Raw genomic sequence first — 7882 nt, 5'->3', positions numbered from 1 at the left:
ATCTGTAAGCCAGAGAAGAATCACATGATCTCAGAACTAGAACTGGATAAGTCCTCAGAGGCCATCCAGCCTAATGGTTTCAGTTTAAAAAGGAGAGATAGAGGTCTAGACAGACAAAGTAATTTGCCCAATCTCACAGATAGTGGGATTTGAACCCAGGCTCCCTGACTCCAGAGCACACAGATATACTCTTATGGGTTCAAGATAAAGTGACAGAACTCTCTAAATGCTCAACCTATGACTATTATTAAGTATTGAAGAATTATTATAGAGAAATCATGTCTATATTGAAGGACAACAACCCATTGTAGAGGAAAGAGGGAAACCTTGTGGATTTCAGCCTGACAGATATCTGTAAATAACCCAGACCTGCTTATTGTTGTCTGGCATGGCATTGACTTAATCCTAGGTGGAGTTCTCTCTCTTTCTCAGAGAATTCTGCCCCCATATTCCTGGCTCCTGGACCGTGTCCATATGCTCTTAGGGCCCAGTCAGGAGACTGGGAAAATCTTCCACTCCTCCGACTCTCTCACAGCTATGGAATCTGTTCTCACTCTATTATATTTATTAGAGGACAGAGAGACAAGGCTCAGCATCGATATCCAAGTTCAATCTGTTTAGAGAATTTGGTAGGCCCTTCTCTCAGCAGAGACATGGAGAACTATATATAGGTATGTAATGAAACATAGATTGCCAGGCACAGCCAACGTATTGATTTGTTTTGCTTAACTGTTCTCCGGAGTGTTATGTTGAAGCTATGGGGAGGAGGAAAGGGGGTGGGGCGGAGTACTGAGGAATCATGGGGATATAAAACAGACTCCCAAATAAGAGCATCATAACAAATTTTCATTTTTAAAAGAATCTTGCAGGACAACATTCACAGGGTTTTCCCTTTCTTCTCCACAGTGAATTGTGGTCCTTGAATAGAAACATAGCTTCTCTGTCATAATCCCCTGAATAAACAGCTGCCCTGGACACAGAGAAAAGCAACAAAGAAGGCCTGCTGTCTGCCACCCAGTTAAGGACAGATTTTCCAAACAAACTGGGACCCCGTCACTCGAGAGCTTGGCATACATTATGATAAGCTATGAATGTTGGTCTGGAATTGGGGGGAGATCTTGGGGTCATAGGATACCCCCAGGATAAAGAGGAGCCAGAAGCATTTAGGGGCAAAGAAGCAGCACAGTGTCTGGCACACAGTAGGCCCTTTATAATGAGGGCTTGCTGAATGAATGGAAGAAGGCAAATCTATTTTCACACTGTCAAGTTGCCAGATGTAAATAAGTGTCCTTGAACCCCGCAAATTTCATATTTAACATTTCAGAGGGAAAAAGATCTGCCACACCGACATTTTCCTCACCCAAACTCACAGAACCTCAGAACCTGGAATCTGGCCTTGCAAACCCAGCCCCCCGAAAACTGAATGAATAGCCTTGTGAGAGACAGAGGACAGGGATGTTTTTGCAAAACCGGGCAGGGATGGCTCAGAGAAAGCAATGTGTACAAGGTCAGGAGGATGAGGGAAGTGGAGGGAGCAGAACAAAGAAGGCTTACACATCCCTGCCAGCAGAAGTGGGAGGGCCGGCTTGGGATGGGGCGGGTGATGGGGTATGTAAGCCTTTGGAAAAGGGATCTGAGCTGCCTGTAGCCTTGGGCATCTGCTCCCTGGTCTGCCTGGGCCTGAGCTCCTGAACTGTGCTCAGCACCCCCGCAGAAGGAGGAAGGCGGTTGCAAGCCCCTCCCCTCAAGTCCAGGGCATCCCAGAATCGGAGGTGAACATTTTCTAGTCCTCTAGCCAACTCATTCATATCACCCTAAATCATGGATCGTGGATCACGGAGTCTGAAGGGATCCCAAGGGCAGTCTAGTCCAACCTGTAATCTGGCCAAAAAGGCTCTCTAGAACAGTCCCAGCTTTGCTTTGAGAGGGACCCCACTACCTCCTGAGACAGCTTGGTCACCTAGTGGATAATTCTGTATGGATATTTGGCCTCAGAGTCACGACTTTAGAGTGAGGAGGGACTCTGGTTTGTGCCACACCTCCTTCAGCTGCAGCCTCGTGAAGTCAATGGGCTTCTTCTCACAACCGTGTCATTAAATGTATCACATAAGATGTAGAGGGTGGCAGAAAAAAAAAAAAGACTGATTATACTGAGATTCAGTCATGAAAATGCTCATTTCCAAAAGGATCCTGGGGCCCAGGTTCAGAACCCTCGGGGCAAAGTCCATAGCCGTCCTTCATAAAATGAAGAAGCTGGGACTCTGAGGGGTGAGGAGAGTCTAGATGGAGCTACAGAAGGGACCTGAGAGGCATCTAGCCCTGCCCTCTTCTTTTACAGAGGAGAAGTGATGGGCCTTGCTCAGTGTTGCCAAGGTGGCCAGACTCAGAAAAGAGTTCTGACCCCAGACCCTCTGACTTCAGAGGCAGCTGGCACTTTCTGAGGTACCATGGGGCCTCTTGATCAGGCCTCACCATCAGGAGGGCCGTTCTCTCTGAGACTCTGAGACCATGCAGAAGCGGCGTCACCTCTCCTCATGGGAGAGTGCTTCAAATACTTAGAGAAGCCTTTCTCCCATTCATTTATTCATTCACTCACTTATGCACTCATTCAGGTCCTCCCAAGGTTTCTTGTCTCAATCATTCAATGCATCAATGGTTCCCACTCCTTTATCTTGCACTGGAGATGACAGAGGTAGCCAGGTCTTCCTGGGAGCCAGGCCCAAGACTATGACTTACTAGAGGGCAGGGAGCCCCAGGCTCTGTTATATGTCTTGGTGACTCAGGACAGGATCCAGGCTCCAGAGCTGGAAGGGACCTCAGAAGTCAACTAGTCAGACCCTCTCATGTTAGAGTTGCGGAAACTGAGACTCAGAGGGGTTTGCCCAGGGTCACAGAACCAGGGTCAGGACCTTCTAGAGAGCATGTGGGAGCAGGCTTAGACTCATGTGCCTGTAAGTAGACAGGGTCCATCATAGTGATGAAATGAGCAGTGTGGGACCTGTAGCCAGGAAGACCTGAGTTTGAGTCTTGCCTCAGATGCTTGATAGCTGTGTGGCCTTGGGCAAACTTTGTTGGACCTCTGGAAAATAAGGGGGCTGGACTCAAAAGTCCCAGCTCTAAATCTATAATGCTATGATGCTCCCTACCCTGATCCCAGAGTGAGCTCAGCAGCCCAACCCCCAAGAGCATCCCTAGACCCCTGCCTCATTAGCCCAACAAGGCTGTGGCCAGAGAGAGTGGGCTCCCAGCTGAAGAGGGGATGCATTTCCCAGGGGTAATGAGTTCCCAGGTTCAAGCTGTGGCCTTGTCATCAGGCTCGTGGAGATGAAAGTTATTTGATGGGAAACTAAGGGACTCTAGAATCAGGCTTTTTGGACAGCTCCAGGCTGCCATTGAAGTCACCAAGGCCCATGGCAGGGAATGGGGTGGAGGAAAGGACTCCACACTAGGTGCTGAGGTCATGGAGGAAGGTGGGAGAGAGTATGGAGTTCTGTACATGATGGTGATGAGAGGAAGAGACAGAATGAGCAGATGGGCCTCAAGAGAAGAAGGCTTGTTGAGTGATGGTGGTCCAACAAATGTCTAAAAACAGCAAAGGGGATCTGGCCAATCCCTCCTCCTCCTCCAGCAAACTGAGTGTGTGTCTGGGGGGGTAGAATTGGGAGGTGGGGGTGGGGTGGGAGAGGGAACAGCTGGCTAGAGAGGGAACAGTCGGGTTCCAGGGCCCTTAGATTCCAGAGGCCCCACCCTTCGACCCATTATAACCTCTCTCACCTGCTTTCAAAGGGCTATGAAATCAAGCCCCTTGTTTTTCCTATGAAAAACGGGTGGGGGGAGGAAAGGATTGAATGAAATTTACCCCCCAGAATCCTTGGCTCCTATGGTTCTCTCGTTTCAGTTCCCTCCCAGCCTACTGTCAAGTGGGGAGCCCCTCCATCCACCCACCCACTCTTTTCCCCAGCCCCCAGCAGTCAGGGTCAGGGCAGGAACCTCTGGGCTGATGTCAGCTGCAGGCCTCTTGCCAGCTCCTGAGTCTGTTTTCATTCCTGTTCCATGAGACGGGAATAATTAATGAGAAACAGAGAGGGGGTAGGGGGAGAGAGAGTCCTACTTGCCTCTTACTCTGTCCCCCCTGCCTCAACAACCCTCACTGGGGCTAGGCTAACCTCCTGACTGGGCACCAGCCAGGTTCATGTTTCCCTTCCCCAGCTCATGCTCTGCTGAAATGATAGTGCCCTCTGTCCCTGGGACTGCCATACCCTGGCCCCCTGGGTGCCAACCAGCTCAAGGTGCAGTCAGGGTGCAGGCCACCTTTATGTAAGCCAGAGGCCTCCTCCCTCCCTCCTGACTCTGCTCACCGATGTAAACAATCCCCACAGACCAGGGGAGGTGGAGATGAGGGGCTCAGATGGCCTAAGCATATTATCAGCAACCATGGTAAACATTTATCTCGTTGTAGGCTTGGAATAGGGGAGGATGAGAACATGGAAGTCTGATGACTACACTCTCTAGAAGTGGATACTAGTGACTACTCACTGTCCCTGCTCCAGCCACTCTGGGTCTAGTCTGAAAGGTAGCAGGTTCTGTTGGGAATTCCCTCCCTTCCAAGCTAGGGAGCCTTGTTCTCTGACTGAGCCATTGGCTGAAGGGTTGCTGGATCCTAAGAAGCAGGTGGCTGGGGGAGGGGGCACTTTCTCCCTCTGCTGGGCATCAGCCCTGTTGGGGAGGGGCTGCAGAAGGAGGGGAGGGCCCATTGTGGCTTAGGAGGGGAAACTCAAGTCCAGCCACCTGTGAGCTTCTTCCCCAGAATCCCGAAGGGAAGGGATCTCAGGTTAGGCTGCACCTAACTAACAGTCCCCTACAGCCTCCTCAACAAGGAACTAGGTGGCCTTTCCCTGAAATCTCCAGGGAGAGAGACAGAGGTAGGGGCCACTACCTCCCAAGACAGCCCCTGCCCCTTTTGGACAAGTCCAACTATTAGCTAGTTTGTCATCATATTGCCCCTTGGGATTGCCCTCCCAGTACTAACTATCCTCTGGTGCTAGGCAGAAAAACCTAATCCTTCTATGGGATAATCTCCCAAAATTTGAAGATTGCCCCCAATCCATTTTCTGCAGGCTGAACTTCTTCAGTTTGTAAGGTCACAGATTCAGAGCTGGAGGCAGCTCCAGAGGCCATGTAATCTGGTAACCCTTTCATTGACTTGTCCAAGGCCACAAGGATACTAAGTGGCAGAGGTGGGAGCCGAGCCCAGACCCTCTAGTTCTAAATCTAGCCCCTTACTTCAAAACTTTAACTTCATCCATGCTCAGTCCTCATACAGCAAGATCTTAAGGCCCTTCATTATTCTGGTCACACTCTCCAGGGTGGTCACTAGCTTGATGAATTTCAGTGCCAGCCCCTAGCTCGTAGTAAATACTTGATAAACGCTTTTCCATTTTTCCATTCAATGAGGTGCCCACAACACTCCAAGTGTAGTACAACCAGGGCAAAAGACAGCCGGAGTCTCATTTCCCTCCTCCTGGACACTGGACCAGATAGACAGGACTACCTTTGCCAACATGATATCTCCAGCATGGTCTCCTCTATCATGTCTAAAATCTTCCTTTGGCCCCTCTAACCACTGGAATCCCTCCTGTAACTCCACTCAAATAGGATAACCCCCACATCTAGATCTCTGATATCCCTGTGGAGCCAAAAAGAGGAGATTCTGGGCTGGAAGAGTTTGTCCTTTCCACCACATTGCTCTCCCTCCAAAATCTGTTTGGTCAGAGTCACTCCCATCCCCACATCAGAGTAGAGCCTCCTGCCTCTCACAATCTCAGTGCATCCAACGCAATGTCAGGAACACAGTAGGTGATCACTGATTGAGTGATTGATCCCCTAGGATTGAGTCAACTGTGTGCCAGGCTTTGTGCTAGGAGCTGACAATGCAAGATCAAAAAACGAGAGTCTGCCCTCAAGGAGATTACATTCTAACAAGAGAAATAACACAAAAAGTTCTAAGTGGATACCTAATACACACAAAGCTGATACAAAGTAACCCTGAAGGGAAAGGTGGAGTAGCTGGGGTTTATAGGGTGAGGAGGGGTAGCTGAAGCTTCCTGCAGAGCCAAGTTACACTGGATCCGGGACAAGCTAGAAGGTGGTGAAAGTCCCTCTTCTGGCTGAGGAAGTTAGGCCTGGAGGCTACCAGGTTTGGCAAGCCCCAAGCTGGGCCTGAGCCCACCTCCTGCGACCTGTGACCCCTAAAGGGGGATAGTGGGGCTCTCATGGTCAGAGGAGGAGGAAGAGCAGAAGGAAGAGGAGAAAGATGAGGAGGAGGAAGAGGAGAAAGGTGAGGAAGAGGAAGAGGAAAAGGAGGAGGAGGAGGAAAAGGAAGAGGAGAAAGAAGGAGGAAGATAAAGAGGAGGAGGAGGGGGAGGAGAAAAGAAGAGGAAAATAAAGGGGAGGAAGAGGAGGAGGAAGATAAAGAGGAGGAGGAGGACAAATGACCAAGAAGGGTCATTGCCTGCCCCTCCCCATGCTACTCCATTCACCAGGTGGATAGAAGCTGGGCCCAGTACAGGAAAGGCCTCCCAGCCTTTCTCATTCCCATTGGCCCTGAAGGCACCCATTGCTTTCTTTGTTTGTTCCCCCTCCCCCCACCCTTGAGTACCCAGATAGACTAATTTTCTTCACCTAGACACCGGGGAGATGGGTGTGGAATGGGGGGAGGGGATATAGGGTACACCTTCCACGACATCTGAGGATAAATTCCATCACTCCAGGGCAGAAGAGAGAGGACTCGGTGTCGTGGGGAGCCCAGGGGAAGTCAAAGGAAGGGAGAGGGAGGCCGGCTGTTCAAGCTCCTACAGGGAGCCCTGGGGACCAGGAGCGAGAGGCCAAAGCCCGGCTGTGACCTTGTCAGGGTCTCTCTGGACCATTCCATCTCCTGACTCAAGCTAGGGGAGGGGAGGGTGGCCCGGGGTCTATTTCCCCAACACGTCCCCTCTGGGCAAGCCCAGCCGAGCTAGTGTTCCCGGCCCCCGGCCCCATACTGCTCCGTTTCTCACATCAAGGAGGGAAAGACCATTTCCCAGGGAGCCTAGCTTTATTCACATCCTCCATCACCGATTTGAGGGGGATGGTACCTAATTTGGAAGAGGAAGGGGTTGGGGTCGGGAAAAGACTAGGGATGGAAACCTGGTCGTTTCCTTCACTCCTGCCCTAGGGCAAGGAACGAGGGGCAAGCTGTTGCGGGTAGAGCAGGCTCGCATCCCACCCCTCTCCTACGTGTTGGTGTTGGAGGTGGATGAAAGTTCCCCGTGGGTTCTACGAACTGGGGGCGAAGAGGCCGAACCCTGAGGAAAGGGGCGCCATCCCAGGACTCTAAGGAAGGGTTGGGAGGGCACCTTACACCCCTCTCTCCCAGCCCTAGCCCTGCAACATCTCTCACCGGTGATTGGGCCCTGCAGCGCCTGGGGCCGGCGGAGGGGCTTAGGAGGACTTCTCCCCACGCCCACATCTCCCCACCCAGAAGCTGGAGGCTGGAGGCTGGCTAGGGGGCACGGAGACTGGCTTCTCATCCAGTGCTATTTGAGACCCCGGGGTTCCCAAATCTGCGCACACACCATGACTTCGCTCGCGCGCGCGCGCGCACACACACACACACACACACACACACACACACACACCCGCCTCGGGACTCAGGTGAGGGGCAGGAACCAGAAAGAAGAGAGAGCAGAGAAGAGGCAACTGACCCCCACCATCAATCTTCCCCAGACAGAGAGCCCGGACAGTGTAGGGGGTAGGGGTGGAAGGTGGGGAGGCCGAGAAGGGGCCAGGACCAGCCTGGGCTCCTCAGTCTCTCCGACTTCGTCCCTCCCTTCTTCCTCCTTCC

Source organism: Trichosurus vulpecula, chromosome 7 (genome assembly GCF_011100635.1).
Source record: "Trichosurus vulpecula isolate mTriVul1 chromosome 7, mTriVul1.pri, whole genome shotgun sequence".
Taxonomy (NCBI): Eukaryota; Metazoa; Chordata; class Mammalia; order Diprotodontia; family Phalangeridae; genus Trichosurus; species Trichosurus vulpecula.
Note: the sequence above shows the minus strand (reverse complement) of the source record.